The following is a 16,780-nucleotide window of genomic DNA, read 5'->3' as shown; positions in this document are numbered from 1 at the left end:
CTTACTGTCCCCCACCTAGCTGTTGATAAACAAAAACAGTTTACCGGTAGTGCGCACTACCCCCCCCCCCCCCCCCCCCCCTCCTGCTTTTTCGCCGCTAAACATTTTCTCACGAATTGGGCCCCCATCCTCGCCGCCAGTTGGATCCACCCCTGTCTGAATCTAAATGCATTTTGTGGAGGGGGGGGGGGGGTATTGAGCACTATTTTATTTATTCAACATCCACCCGCCCCCCCCCCCCTTTAGCAAAAAAAAATGGGTTGAATTCTAAATTGTGGTATACATCTTAATTCTCCTCTTTTTTTTTTTTGCCAGGGGTTGGGGCCCATTTTTTAAATGTAAAAGTGTGGTTACCCGGTACCATCTTTTTTATACTTTTTTTTTTGCCAGGGTGGGGGCTCGTGCCCCCATATGCCCCCAACCTGGATCCACCACTGCCTATATCCTATTGTAATCACATGCATAGCGTATAATATGGAATTTTAGAATTAGAGAACCCCATCAGCAGTGGAAGAAAAAAAATAAGCCAGTAGACTCCGTCCCCCATTTAATTTCGGAATGGACCATTAAATTGGTTCCAGTCAGCAAGTGTCCAAATTTTGTTTTGTGCCCGAGCTCTCAAGTCCCGAACCCATTTAGTTATAAAAACAATGACAGATTATGCTACCATAATTAGGGATCTACTAATATAGCTACTCCGTGCTTTAATTTATTGTGAATTTCTTACAGTAAACAGCTCTGGATGTGAACGAGTACGAGTCGACCACAGTTAATATTTTAACCAAAAAAAAAAAAGTAGATCTTAATTAATTGAGAAAGAACCACGCCGCCGTCCAGCTATATGGCTAACAATGTATAGAAGTATTTCCCAAATTATGTATCACTGCCAAAAGGAAGAAGCAGCAGCAGAAGAAGAAGAAGATGTATTAGCTAATTAAGATACTGTACATGCGAATGGAGACAGGAGAACTGTGTCTGTAAATTAAAGAAGACAAATTTAAGAACGATGAATTAGAGAGAAGAATTATAAGAATTAGACAAAAGGAAAAGAAAAATAAATACTTTGATGGAGGAAAACTGAGATTTATTGTTATATGCACCACGACAATTTTTAATATTTTGATGTTGTTGATATTTTGTCAAAGCTGTACCCCCTGCCCTGCCGCCCATGCATGCATAATATATTTATATTATATAGATCGAGATATTTAATAGTCTTTGCAGTAGATCGATCGTCCTATATTAAATTAATATTGATGTTTTACCTATCAATTATCATTTAATTAGTTTAAATTCAATTGGTAGCACTGTACCGAAAGTGTTTTATTTAATCATTCATAGGCTAATTTAATACCACTAATCCTTTTTCGGACACTCACACATTCTTTAAAACAACAACAACAGTTAACAACTGAAGCGATCCACGGCGAGACGGCCCGGTGGCCAAAACCGCCCCGCCTAGTACCGACTCAGAAAATGTTAAAGTATAGCTTTAGTTCTTGAAGTTTAGAAAACGAAGATAAATCAAAGTCACTGAAACAAATTCTTGATTGGAGTTGAAGATTTATTAAAATAAACGAAGAATTAATAAATCACGAAGTTCATGTTTTGGGGCTGGGCAACCCAATCGAAACAAATTAGCAACTCATGTCGATCGTAACGGAAAAGAGGTCCCGCTCCAGAGACGCAACTCGGTTTTTATCCCCCCGAACTGACACGCCTCGTCCTTCCAAAAATTGAGGCGTGTCACACAGACGCTTTGCGTAATATCAATCCACTTATAATTAGTTTCCGTATTAAAAGGTCCTATATTTCTTGGCGAATTTACCCCCTCGGATATAAGGCGCTCCGGATGATCCGCATCTCTATTCCTCACATACTTCTTTCACGCACCCACCTGTGTCTCTTACATTCTAATCTCTCAAACAAGAGATGCAAATCACCCGGAGACCCAACAACCCTGGAATATAACAAGGGATAAATGTTGCTATGTCCGTCCACACTAGCGAGCCCACATGCTTCTGGCTATTACACACCTGTAATCCTCACTTCCCCTCTCATACTATTTCGATAGTGTGAACAGACCCGGCAACAAGGAAAAACCCTTCCAATTGTAATACAAATCTATTTCCTAAATTTGCCTAATTAAATTTAAGTCAACTGTGGCGACACCTAATCCAATCGGCCAAGCCGAAAAAGTAGAGCCAAAATTAAGAGCGCAACGTCTCGGAACAGGTGTTAAAAATAGCATACAAGGAATTCACCATGTATGTTTGTAAACATAGTTCTAGCGAAATCTACCAGGAATTTGCCTTGTACATGTACGTCAATGAACCTTTGAGGAAAACGTAAACACGAGAATATCCATATCATTACACAACTATACTTTCTCACGATCCGCCCTGGCTAGCTGGTGAGAACAATGCAAACGCTGACAGCCTCATGAACAAAAGGGATGAATTTGTAGCCGCAATCGAACTCAACGAGCCTGACATTATCGCAGTTACAGAGGTACTACCAAAGTATAAAGGCAGAGACATTCAGAAGGCAGAGCTGTCACTGGAAGGATTTGATTGCTGTTTTGGGGGACAAGGCAGAGGTGTATGTATCTACACAAAGAAATGGCTGAAAGCCATTCAGGTCGATGACCTCACTGATATGAATTTCAAGGAAAGCACCTGGTGTGAGACCAGATTATCAGACAAAGATAACCTGTTGATTGGTTGCGTGTACAGAAGCCCAAGCTCATCAGAAGAGAATAATGCTCATCTGACGAGCCTCATTAATGCAGCCTGTGCTAAGAAGTTCACACACCTATTGATAATGGGCGATTTCAACTTTCCAGAGGTGGACTGGGACTCATGGACGTCATCAGCGGGCGCTACCCACTCAAGTAACAAATTGCTGGACTGTCTACAAGATAACTACTTGTTTCAAGAAGTGAGATTCAATACGAGGTATAGAGATGGTCAGCAGCCCAGTCTTTTGGATCTGCTGATAGTGAATGAAGAGCAGCTAGTAGACGATATTGCAGAGCAAAGCCCACTTGGGAAAAGTGACCACATTGTCATGCAGTTTGAGCTATATTGCCACAGTTCTACCACCGATGATCAACCAACCAGGTTTTTATACGCCAAAGGAGATTATGTAAGTTTGAATAACGACCTAAAGGAAATAAAATGGACTGAACTTCAAGACTTGGAATTAAGTGAAGCATGGGAGTCTTTTGCAAACAGAGTACAGGAAACGATGGAGAAGAATATTCCAAAATCTAAGCCCTGCCGTACTAAAGTAGGGACAAAGAAGAACAAGCCACTATGGATGTGCAAAAAAGCATTGGCCAAAGTCAAGAAAAAATACCATGCTTGGAAGAGATACACTGCAACAAAGCACTTCAGAGATTATGAAGCTTACATTAAGCTCAGAAACGAGGCTACAAAAGATGTAAGATCAGCTAAGATAAAGTTTGAAAGAAGACTAGCACAAGAAATCAAAGAGAATCCCAAGGGATTCTGGAACTACGTCAGGTCTAAAACAAAGGTGAAGAGCGGCATTAGTGATCTCATTAAAGAAGATGGAAGTAAAACTACAAGTGACGAAGAGAAGGCTGAAGTTCTGAATGAGTTCTTTGCGAGTGTGTTTACTCGAGAAGATGTCACAACTATCCCAGAGCCAGAGGTGAAATTTGATGGGGACCCACTTGAAGAAGTAGTCATTACAACTGAGGAAGTTTTGAAGAAGTTAAAAAAACTGAACCCATCCAAATCACCAGGACCAGACGGGCTTCATCCTAGGGTCTTAAAAGAAGCAGCAGAAGTCTTAGCTGAACCACTAGCGGTAATCTTCAACAAGTCAATTCAAGAAGGACGTGTACCTGATGGATGGAAGGAAGCGAATGTGACAGCCATTTATAAGAAAGGAAAGGCTACATCACCCGGAAATTACCGACCGGTTAGTCTGACATCCGTGATTTGCAAGATCATGGAATCAATACTTCGAGACCATATCATGAGCTTCATGGATGAGAAGAAGATTTTGACCGACCACCAACATGGATTTCGTTCAGGTAGATCATGTGCGACACAGCTCATCAGTGTCCTGGATTCATGGACAAGTATGCTAGATGAAGGAGGCGGTGTTGATGTGGCCTATCTAGACTTCAGCAAAGCGTTTGATTCAGTACCACATCAACGACTGATCAAGAAAATGAAGGCACATGGAATCCATGGAAAACTATTGAACTGGATAGAAAGCTTCCTGAAAGAGAGAAGACAGTGTGTGGCGGTGAATGGGAAGAAGTCGTCCTGGGCGGATGTGTTGAGCGGTATCCCGCAAGGCAGTGTTCTCGGCCCGATTCTTTTTATCACCTATATCAATGACCTGCCGGACAACTTGAAAGGACATGCAGAAATGTTTGCGGACGACACCAAGGTGTACACCCATATTAAGTCACAAGAAGACAGGAAAACCATGCAACAAGACTTAGACAGCTTATGTGACTGGGCAGAGAAATGGCAGTTAAAGTTCAATGTTGGTAAATGCGGTGTAATGCATTATGGGAATCAAGATGAAACCAGACCATACAGTATGAGAGATGGGACAACAAGGGCTAACATGGAAGTAAGGAAGGAGGAGAAGGATCTTGGTGTCACATTCGACCCAACACTGAAGTTCAGCAAGCATGTCGGGAAGGTGGCCAACAAAGCAAACAGGATAGTGGGTCTAATAAGGAGGACTTTTGCACATATGGATGAAGATATGTTTTGTCTACTGCACAAAACATTAGTCAGACCCCACCTGGAATATGCAAATTGTGTGTGGAATCCGTTCCTCAGACAAGACATCACAAAGCTGGAGAAAGTGCAGAGAAGGGCAACAAAAATGGTCCCAAGCATTAAAGATCTCCCATACGTGACCCGGCTGGAGAGACTTGACCTACCAACATTAGCCTACAGACGTCTTCGAGGTGACATGATCCAGGTATTCAAGATAATGAATGGTCACAACGACGTGGACAGAGATAGCCTATTTTCTATGAAGGAAGCAAGCATAAACCTAAGAGGCCATAGTATGAAAATTCAGAAGCAACATGCCCGTCTGAACATCAGAAAGAACAGCTTTACGCACAGAGTAGTTGACCACTGGAACATGCTCCCCAAGTCGGCAGTAGAAGCAGCATCGATCAACGCCTTCAAAGGTCAATTTGATGCATTTTTCTCAGCGAAGTACAACAAATATGACTATTAAGAACATGTATGACATTATTGATTACATGTAAGACTTAAGTATTAAGCAGACAGCAAAGCTGTCTGCATTCCATGTTAGGATTGATATCTGCAAATAATGAAGCGATATCACATGCAGTGGATTTTGAATGAAAGAAGGTGGGCATTATAGGACTACGTCTTAAATTAGAGCCCGTGAAGACAGGTAACTAAACATGGAGTGAATAGCCAACGATCGCGCCACCTAATGTATGTGTGTATAACGTACGTGTTCGTGTGTGTACTGTAGTAATCTTGAAGTTGGTTCGTTCGTACAGTAATCACTCAAGCATCACGCGCTGAAGAGGCTCATGTTTTGAAAACAAAAGCAGCTGACCCTTTTCCATTGTTTCTGGCTCTAGTTCTTTTGTGAGATTCATCGATTGGTATTAGCTACTACTGCAACTCTAACTTATTCAAGGCCTTCTTCTAGCAATCTAGAGCTGAAATCTACAGGCTTCCACTGCACTCAGCTCAGCTTATCATAATCAGCTAGTACTAGTTGCAGGCAACTCAGTTCCAACCAACTTTAGTCAAGTACAGTCTACAGAGAGTGGTGCAGATGTAGGCCAGGTACGTAGAAAATCTGTATTTTCTAAGAACTCTATGCCTAGCCTCCTAACTAAGATTAGTTAGGAGTAGGACTACTACTAGCCTAGAGCATGTTAAGTAGACCTCTACAGGCATATAGTATGCTAGAGTATAATTCCCTAGGTCTATACTACTAGACTCTATCTAGATCTGGTAACTAATATCTAGACTAGGCTAAGGGAGTAAGGCCTAACACTACCACTACAGTAAGGGCAGGCTTAGTTAATTATAAATGAAAAGTGGCCCAGGGGCGGTATTATTTCTAATATTGTTGTATCTTTTAAGATAAGATAAAGTTGGTATTCTGAACATTGTTGTAACTTTTGTGTTATCTTTTGTTGTATCTTTTCTCTCATCTTATTGGCCGCGCCTGCGCTCATACTTTGGTGCGCTTGTAATGTGCATGTTATTAATAAAGTGGCATTTAAATCCTCATTTGCATATGCGCACGGGAGATAATATGTCGAGATAATTGGTATTCTGAAAGTTGTTGTATCTTTTATCTTAATCATCTTATCTTGCATGGTATTTACAACAATATTTACAACAGGTAGGGGGTTGTTGTATCTTTCGTGCCAATAGACGAGTTAGAAGAAGATTGTGTGTTGACCGTAAACATCACAGATGAGAACTTTCTAAGATATTACATGCTAGGATATGACGACTTTAATGCTCTCATCTTAACCAATATAGTAAAAGCGTGATTTGTCTTCATGATCCACATTCAACAGCGCATAATGATGACGCGCGTAATAAGTGCTCAAATAACTAATTACGCCCAAGATTAGTATGCGCTAGGCGCATCTTCAGATATGGCATAAAGTATTCCTATTGGTTGACCTACTTATCATGCTTATTTAAAATAGATTTTGATTGGTAGGGTCCATAAAAATGGGCGTGTCATCAATGGTCAAAGATAAGATAGAGGCGGTCCTTCAAGAGATAACATAGGGATAAAACAATGTTCAGAATACCAACTTACAACTATATTAGCGCTGTGTTATCTCTTGAAGATACAACAAAAGATAACACAAAACTTACAACAATGTTCAGAATACTGCCCCAGGACTGCATCATGCATGGTTTTGAGAGGGTGCTCTGTGATGTATCTATACTAATATAGGCCTACACTCGTATAGATAGAACTAAGTTAAAGACTAAGTCTAAGACACTGAGTCTACTCCAAAAATAATTTTTACGTTTAATAGGCCTTGAGTCTAGATGCAGAAAAACAAGAGAAACCGAGCAAAACGAGGTCACTCTAGAAAACTGGAAAAGAAATATGCAAGGCTAGATCAATAGTCGATAAGAAAATACTTTTTTAGCAAGGAGCTGTGGATCGGTCTCCCAGAAAACGTGGCAGCTGGGTCGGTCAACTCATTTAAGAATAGACTTGATAGTCACTGGTCAAAGAATGCAAGCCTTCTGTATGAGCCGGTCTAGACTCTAGTCTAGGTGTTGTCTGTTGTCTTATGTTATTACACAGCCTCCTCCCTCCACAAATAGCAGTAACCATGGAAGAATCGTGGATCGATGAACAGGCTTAGACCTAATACCTGTTCACCACCGTGTATTAAAGTAAAGTAAAGTAAAGTTTAAAAAAAATTGAGTAAAATCGGATATTAAACTAAAAAACCGATAAGGAATAGATTTCTAGTAAGTTATGATTTTTTTTTTAAAGTATGAAAAACTGTGGAACTAAAATCACTACACAAATTGCCAATTTGGGTATCAGTTTATGCCGTCAATGCCTCACTAATTGCTTTATATATTTGTATCCTATTAATTTCCCTTTTTATCCCCCAAAACTTGATTTCGCCATGCCTTTGCTCAGGTATATGATTTGTATACAGTGTAGGTCTAGTCTAGATCTAATAATATAGCGTGCATGACATTTCACAAAATCTTTTATGAACTTTTAAGATTTGGTACTATTTTCTGAATATTGTATATTTAAAATCAATGTTTTTGATATAGGGCCTAGGCCTATATCATGTACATGTAGTTTATCAAAATTCACATTTTTCATGATTTAACAGAATTAAAAAAAAAAAAACTCTATATTAATGCATCCAAGCGATACCATAGGGCCTATTACTATTATAACTAGAATGATGGTGTGAGAAAATATGATTTTTACTTTTAGGGGAAATTATGGAAATTAATATTATCAATATGAAGGAAACAATAAGTGGATAGTGAGGCAATGACGTCACAGACTCATGAGTGAGTTTCCAATTCGTCTAGTGATTTTCAAAGTTTTTCATGTCGTTTAAAAATAAAAATTCATTGCTTTATTATTAGTTATCCGATTTTGCTCAAACTTTTTTTTGACTGGTTTCTCTGTTTTTTCAGTTCTATTGAAATTAATTTATTTTTGGAGTGGACTTGCCCTTTAAGTTCTATACTAGCCTAGACTCTAATAGGTCTAAACTAGCTATATAGTAACTAAAGTAAACACTGAAGTAAAACTATGTAGATCTATTCTAGGCCTAGATCAAATTATCACCTATTTTTTATTCTGCCTCTTTTATTAACCCGAGTCCTGACTGAGGCTAAAGATTCTGACACTTTTCCAATTGCAATATGATCAATTGATTATCATTTATTGTTTGGAAAGAAAATGCTTGATCCATCACCAATCCAAAGGCAAATTAAGCCAAGGAAAACACTCTAGTCTCTAGCCTATTTGTATACCGGTAGACCCTATTGCCTTAAATTAATAAAAAAATAAAATTATACCAGTAGTTCTAGTAGGTCTAGTCCAGTACCAAATTGACAAAATAAAGAAGGGAAACCCGGTTAGTACTTATTATAGAAATACTTTGAGCTGGAAATGTTGATCTAGACTCTAGAGAGTAGTCGGGATTAACATTAGCACACACATTGACATGATATAATGTACATGAATTCTTCAGTAATAGCTACTCATGTATCATTTTTAAAATTATGAACAGTGCGCTACCACGTACCAGTTCACTTTGCACACTCTACCAAATATTGATGAGATTTCAAGGTTAATTTCTTTGGCATTGTAACCTTTCCTTTTCTTTTGTTTAGAGCAAATTAATGAATCTGTGTTTGAAGAAGTAAAAAAGTGAATAGATTCATTTATTTTCTTCAAATTGAAAAAGTTGTGTCGCAATATAGCCCCTCTCCACCTTAAGAGACCAACAGAAATTCATATTAGTTTGGTTGAAGGAATTACGGTAGCCCTGATTTTCAAATATTCCTCAATCTCTTGTAAAAATTTGAATTAAACAGACAAAAGTTATACGTGGCAATGAAAACTAAATATGTTTCTTTCAATTTAATTTTGGCTGAAGGGGCAATGCAAGTGTTACTCCCTTTAATGCCAATAATTGTAATGTCTTAAATCCAATTGTGATTTGTGAATGTTGTAACAGCCCTATTTACATTTCTTTTTTACTTTATTTTTTCTTGGGACAACTGTGAAGTTCCTTTTGCAGGAAGGGTATTAAATATTGAATGTGAAATATCAGAAATAATACAAGGGAGTTGAATATTTTAGAAACTTGTCAACTAACATTTAAGGCACTGAAAATGCTCTTCAGAATATTACATTGTAAACACTGTTTCATAGCTGTGTTGAGAAGTTCCTATATTTGAAAGGATGATAGGGTAGTGTCATCTTTAGGAATTTTATTACAATTTCATGACACCCATGCAGGGCCTTTAAAAGGAGATGGGTCCCTCTTGCAGGCTCAAAATATAAAGTTTTGTAAATTCAATGTTAAACAAGTAATAATATTAACTAAAAGCTCCTCTTAAGAGATTAGCACTGGAAATAACCTTTACCGGTATGTTTAATTATGTAATTGTTAGCAGTTTTCTACTCCAATAAATCATTCTGATGTTTCAGACCCTAGTACTGCATACTTGCATAGTCTTACATTTTGTGCTGAGCAAAGAAAAAATCATTTTAATTTTGTTCTTTACATGAAGTGGGTCACTGTTGTGTTGTGTACAAATGATACCCTTCACAGATCATTTTATGTAAGCTTTTAACATAGAAAATTGAAGTCAGTCAGTCACTCCAAAGTGTCTAAATGTTAAGTCTACAAAGTAAAGAGATTTCATTGCTTCATTTTAATTCTAGGTCACTGCTAACTTCTGCATTTCACAGACAGGACATTCATGTATGTGAAAATCAAATACTCATGAATAATTCCTGCAAAATTCTACAGCAGTTATAACCTGCAAAAGGGATACTCTACCATGGCATGGGTACAAGTAGAATCCAGATTGCTAGTTAATAAGGAAAATGCTATAAGACCAGATATAAATGTAGCTTACTGTATTTGATAATTGAACTTAACAGGTCTACAGACCCCTGGAAATACTGTCACAGCTAGAGCTTGAAAGTGATGCTGATGAGGATGCCCAGCCTTTTTCTGCCAGTAACTCAGGTATGTGTTATTCCATGAATGGCTCTAAAAAGGAGAGTGAATGCACAATGTACACCCCTCCCCATTTTGATTGTGTTGCATTAACATACACTAAATGACATCGAGGCCAAGCTGGAATTTTTTTTGCAGAAAGTAAATTTGGTGATTTTAAAATAGCAGTAGTGTTATAGAAATTTATATGAAAACATGTTCTGTTAATTTTGAAAAGGAGAAATGAAAGATTCTGATTGAAGAATATGAAATTTAGATATCTTTGATTACCGGTAGAATATATAAAGGTAAAGCCCCTCTGAAGTGTTGGGAGCCCCAAATATGCCAAAAATTTGATGGCCAAATTTCACTTAAATTGTAACATATTAATGTGAAAGGAGATATTATTATTATTATATCAGCCAAAATTATTCTGTGCACCTTTTATTTAGTCAAAACTGGTGGTGAGACTTTATTGTCTGTTTTCGGTGGAAGATGCTGCTCTTTCGATTGCCTGGTGATAGTGACACGAGCAGATGCAGCTGCAGCCCGCTCAGCCTTCAAGGAGAAATCTTTGTATGATCAGCGGATATAGCTTCTGAAGTACTTCAGGACTCATTCTTCTCAAGCTGAAGATGCGAGCTTTCAGTTCTCATTCAGCATTGGTCTAGAGCCGGTGTGTGCTACAGCCTGGTACCAGGTGATTGGAATTGTGAGATCAAGATTCTACTACTAGCAAAAACGGTTCATAGGTAAGTTTTATTATTACAGGTAGTGATTACAAATCGATAGTAGGATGCCATCCTACGAAAGTACTTTTTTGATATTTTTAATTGTTGACCTACAATTTAGCATCATGGAATTAAGTCTTTGATGTAAAAACACAAGATGTTGCGGTATTTCTATTCCGTTTCATTCCTTCATGCAAATTTTGTTTCCTTTTTTTTCAACACACAATTTTGCTACCGTACAAATGATCATGTAGATTGATTTCAGTTTCATCTCTTGTTCTTGTTGTCTCGATCAGTATTTTCTTCGCACCTGCAGACGTGAAGGATCAACCTAAGCAGAAAAATGTGGGTTGGGGAAGGCTAAAGTATTCAAAGGTAGAGCTTAGCGGAAATTGGCGTGGGGCCTACGGCAAAGCCCAAAAATTGTCAAGGGGCAGGATCTCAGGGGTATGGGCATTTAATTATGGTCGATGAGCATATTTTGATACCTTATTCATGACTCTGGCAGGTCACTAATTGGCCTAGGGTCCAGGGGGCAGAGCCCCCAGAAACTGAGAGGGTTTTAGGCTTTAAATTACCACCAAATAGGGCCCCATCAAACTCAGGGATCTTGGGGCATTTTATAATGGTCAGATAAGTATTTACGGGCCCGCATTGGGGCCCCTGGTGGGGACAAGGGAGCAAAGCCCCCGGGCACTCAGGGATTTTAGGGATTTAATTCAGAAGAGCATATTTTGATACCTTATTTGTGACACTGTTAGGACACTAAATAACGTGGGGTCCAGGGGGCGATGCCCTCAGAAACTCAGGGGTTTTAGGCTTTAAATATGACCACCAGATGAGCATCCAGGGGCTCGCCTTAGGGCCCTAGGTGGAGCCAAGGGGGAGCTCATGGGTTTTAGGCATTTAATAACAGTAAGATGAGCTTATTTGATACCTTATTTGTGACACTGGCAGGACACTAATTGGCATGGGGTCCAGAGGGTTAAGCCCCCAGAAGCACGTAGGCCTCTATTCATGCTTTGTTGTGTACTAAGAAATAAAATCTAGGAATTCTGTGAAGGACCCTGATCTCTAAATATGTTATTATTTCCAGTCAAACCTGTTTTGAAGCTCAACTATTTAAAAAAGATCACTAAAAATTTCAATTTTTAGAGCGGTTCGCATGTTACTGAACCTCTTTATGATGACCACCTGTCCACAAAGGCCACTTTTGCCAGTTTCCTCAGGAAGGTTGTTTGACAAGTTTGACTGTACTGTGAATCCTCAACAATATGTACTGAATATATCCTCAATAGTGCTTTTCTTTTCCCTAATTTATTGTTTCAGCAGCAGTGAGAGACAGAAATACTACAAGCACATTCAAAAAGCGAAGGCAAGCCCAGACAAATATATGAGCATCATCATCGATGGGATATGGATCAACACTGCACAGCAATACCGCAACTACACCCAGCACCCAAAGCCCTAAGCCACACGGACCAACTCAACACACACATCACTGGTGCAATTGTAGATGGAAGTGGTCAACACACTCATATCGACATCAAAGAATACCTTCATGACAGCAACCTCACCATCAACATCATCCTCAACATTCTCATCCACTGCACCGACTCCCTTCCACCAACTTTGTATCTTCGATTAGACAAGACAGCAAGGGAGAACAAGAATCGACACGTCTTTGCCTTTCTCTCTCTCTTAATGGAGCTCATTATCTTCAAAAAGGTGAATAAATCCCTTTAAATAATCTCTATATTCTATAAACCTAGGCTAATTGCAATTTCCTATTTCATGTTACCTATTGAAAAAAATCTTGGCAATAATGGCAATACTTTGACAATGTCATTAAACTGAAAGGAAACCAAAAGCTAGCTGCCTTCTCTTTGTTTTTAAAGCAATAGGGTACTTGAAAAAAGGGTGTTTTTCTTTTCGCGTTCTTTAAGATTTTTTTTTACCAACCTGTGTGTGTGAATCTCACACACAAAACCAAAATTGAATAATTATACTACTTATTAGCTGGACCTAAAAGATTTCACAAAAGAATCAATATTTTAATGCCTCTGCTACAAAAACTGATTGAGAGATTCCCGCCAAACCTGGGTCATGTTGTGGGGCTAATTATGTATGCCTATAATTAGCATGTGAACGCATTATCATAAGAACTGACAGATGGATTACTATCAAACTCAGGACATGTATTTGTCTTGCAGAGCCATGTATATGAAAAATAGCTTGTAATCACGATATTCTGAGAACCTGTTAATGGATTGCAAACAAACTTGAATTAAAAAAATTCTTCTGGTTTGGTTTGTAAAATCACTCTATGGCGGAGGCTTTGCGCAGTCTTTGTCCCTCCTTTGAACATAAGGAAGACACCAAAATCGCTGCCTCTGCCAGCGGATGCATTTCCATTGGGCGGCAACACAGATTGCGAAATCTCTAGTTGTTGTGTATTTTGTATAATACTCAATTTATTTGCTTAATTTTTATGGATTTATATCTGATATTTGTACACGCACTATATAGTGAACAGAAAACTATGTTATTAAGTTCCTTGAATACAAGATGAGTTCTGTGCACTTCTTTATTCATCTACAGAAGACGATGCAACAGTGAGGTGGCCCATTTGCGACTTAATGCTAGCAGGCACTCAACCAGTGAATGCTCCACAGCAGCAAGTGCATGCTGACATCACAGAGGAAAAACCATACAGACAGGTATTTTCTATCATGCAGATATAAGCAAGGATATTATCACATCAATCATAGACTACCATATACTATAGAAGTGCTCAACTTCATTATTACATTCTTTCTGATGCAACCTAAAACACATTTCACTTTTGCAACCTCAAATTTTGATTTGTCGCCCCCTGAACCCCTGAAAATGTAAGAAGGAACACATTAGGAACCATACTTATCTTAGTTCCATAAATTACAGTTCCCTAATGTAAATACAGTATGAAAACAAAAACCTCTATATTTGGCACTGTTGAAGGCTTTATGTCATTGTTAACGCAATAACTTCAGACCAGATTAGGAGAGCATACACAAATTTGGCATGTATGGCTATGTCAGGATGATATGATCAAGTTTTGGGGTAGAAAGATCATTGGTCAAAGTTCATGAAACAATTAGATGCTAATACAACCAGAACTGAAAGATATATTTCTATCAAATTGGGTATCTTTAAATGCGATTACTGTTTAAAGGGAACTGGTAGCATTATTGAAGTTTGATGACAAAAAATGCTTAATTTTAATATGAAATGTTACTTATTATATTCCTACTACTGTACAAACCCTCTAAAATGCAAATTTCCTGAAAAAAACCCACAAACCACAACTATAAGCTTTTCTTTGAAAGTGGTATGTGTAAAATCTCCCTGCCAATTTTTGAATTCTCCCAACTGTTTTTCCTTGTAAGTATGACATAAAACATTGCTTTCAAAATCATTAATGACTCGAATGTTTAAAATGGTATAAAGAGTCTATACATGTATACCTTGCTTTGTAACAATTTAAATTAACCTTGAATTCAATTTAATTAATATAATGTAGTTGGGAGAATTTATAAATGAATCAGATCAGTTTTTCCCCATTTTAATTGTTGGTAATGTTCTGTTTTCACTCGAACTTTCAGATTGTCTTTAATTGTACAGCTAGCATTGAAGTCCTATCTTAGCAGTATTTTTATTTATCTAAACAATTTACCAGGTCCCTTTAAAGTTAATAAGTCTGAGGCAATTGTGTCATATGGGAAGCCATATATCTCAACTGTATGCAGTTAATTTTTTCTACAACTTGTAATTAACTTCCAATTATTCAAAGATACATGTATGGATAGTTAATACATGCGCACATATTACACATTAATAATAATAATAATAATAATAATAATAATAATAAATTCATATAGTGCAGCTTTTATACATTTCATTTGTTCAATCACCTGGTTTATGCTTGTCTGTTTGCTCAGGTTCATCTTGGACCCAATGCGAGGAAGGCTCAAGAGGACAGAAATACTGGAGGGAGATATGGTGGCCACCTACCGCGAGGCGTATAGCACACAATGACCACAGATAGGACAAGGACAAGATGTGGACAAGGTCAGGGAGGATGTCCTTGTACTAGAATGGTTTACAGGGACATTGACAACAAAATGGAAGAAGATGATGGTTGCTGTCACAGGACAGCGGGACTGGAAGCAGGTTTGGGTTGAGACCATTCCAAGGGATAGTGTAATTCTCCTTCCTTTCACTCTGACAGCAAGAGACAAACTGCCACCTCAGTTAGTGATTCGATTGAAGGAGAAATATATGGATTATTTGAAGTAGGTATTCAGGCCTAGTTAAAGCCCTTCTATAGTGTTGGGACCCCCCCCCCCCCCCCCCCCCCCAATTTGATGGCAATATTCCACATAGAGTGCGTACTGACATATGGTTTTCGATGAACACACAATTCTGCAAGGATTTTCATGACGCTAGTGATTGAAGACAAATTTTGGTAATAGAAATAAAGGAATTTCAATTTTTCTCTTTTAAGCATACAACTCAATTTTTAAAAAGATTTGTTTTTAAATCATCACTAAGATAACAAATGAACTTTCGAACATTAAGTTTTAAGTAACATGTATATGTGATAAATTGTTCGCCCTGAAACTGCACTGAAATATTTTATTCGGCTCAAGTTCTTATCTAGAAAATATCAGAGGAGAGACAGACTAATTCCATGTCAACTGTAAATGTAAAACATTTTTTTCCCGTATGAGTATAAATTTATCTCAAAATTGTTTGCATATGGGATGTAGTCTTAACCCCCTTCCCCCCCCCCCCCCCATCCCCCACCCCTGCTTATTCACAGGCTGGCTGAGTCGTTGCGAAATTTTCGGCGCGATTTTCAGATTTTAAAACCCCACCTTGGAAAAAGTCCTGCGTACGCCCCTGTAAGTTGGTATAAAGCTTATACCATTTAGTGCCCTGTTGGTTGGTATAATGCTTATACCATTTAGTGCTCTGTAGATTGGTTTAACGCTTATACCATTTAGTGCTCCTTGGATTGGTATAACGCTTATACCATTTAGTGCTCTGTAGTATACAAATAATACGCTGCCTTTGGAAGTTCTGGTTAAACCTATGCGCAAGAGGTGACTCCAATAGTACTATTTGCTGAGGGGTATATTTGTTTTATATCATGCATTAAAAATCTATTTAATTTTTTTTTTTTTAATCGCATTTTTGTGAAAAAAAATAAAATTTAGAATTAAAAAAAAATGTCAATTTTTATCAAATTTTTAAAAAAATATTTTGAGTCGTTGCAAAATTTTTGGCGCGATTTTCAGAATTTAAACCCCCCCCCCCCCTTTGGATAAAATCCTGCGTACGCCTCTGTAGGTTGGTATAACACTTATACCATTTAGTGCTCTTTAGATTGGTATAACGCTTATACCAATTAGTGCTCTTTAGATTGGTATAACGCTTATACCATTTAGTGTCTGTAGATAGGTATAACGCTTATACCATTTAGTGCTCTGTAGTATACAAATATACACTGTCTAGAGAGGTTCTGGTTAAAACTATCACAAGAGGTGACTCCAATAGTACTATTTGCTGAGGGGTATATTTGTTTTATATCATGCATTAAAAATTAATTAAATTTTTTTTTTTTTTAATTTTTTGGAAAAAATTAAAATTTAGAATTAAAAAAAAATGTCTAATTTTATCAAAAAAGATTTTTAATATTTTGAGTTGTTGCGAAATTTTTGGCGCGATTTTCAGATTTTAAAACCACCCT

General features: G+C 37.9%; 1 long non-coding RNA gene across 2 annotated transcripts; it reads left to right on the top strand.

Annotated features, from left to right (window-relative positions):
* Positions 1-5,547: 5,547 nt before the first annotated feature.
* LOC115920560 lies at positions 5,548-16,212 on the top strand. 2 transcript variants are annotated; one of them, XR_004062397.1, is made up of 6 exons: positions 5,548-5,837; positions 10,198-10,285; positions 10,708-11,007; positions 12,319-12,714; positions 13,588-13,706; positions 14,967-16,212. It is a non-coding gene; the product is annotated as an uncharacterized LOC115920560 (long non-coding RNA). The 2 variants fall into 2 exon arrangements; XR_004062398.1 differs by having other exon boundaries at positions 12,316-12,714.
* The last annotated feature ends 568 nt before the right edge of the window (positions 16,213-16,780 follow it).

This window comes from Strongylocentrotus purpuratus, unplaced genomic scaffold, assembly GCF_000002235.5.
Source record: "Strongylocentrotus purpuratus isolate Spur 01 unplaced genomic scaffold, Spur_5.0 spur5_scaffold_9, whole genome shotgun sequence".
Taxonomy (NCBI): Eukaryota; Metazoa; Echinodermata; class Echinoidea; order Camarodonta; family Strongylocentrotidae; genus Strongylocentrotus; species Strongylocentrotus purpuratus.
This window is presented reverse-complemented; position numbering and strand designations above follow the sequence as displayed.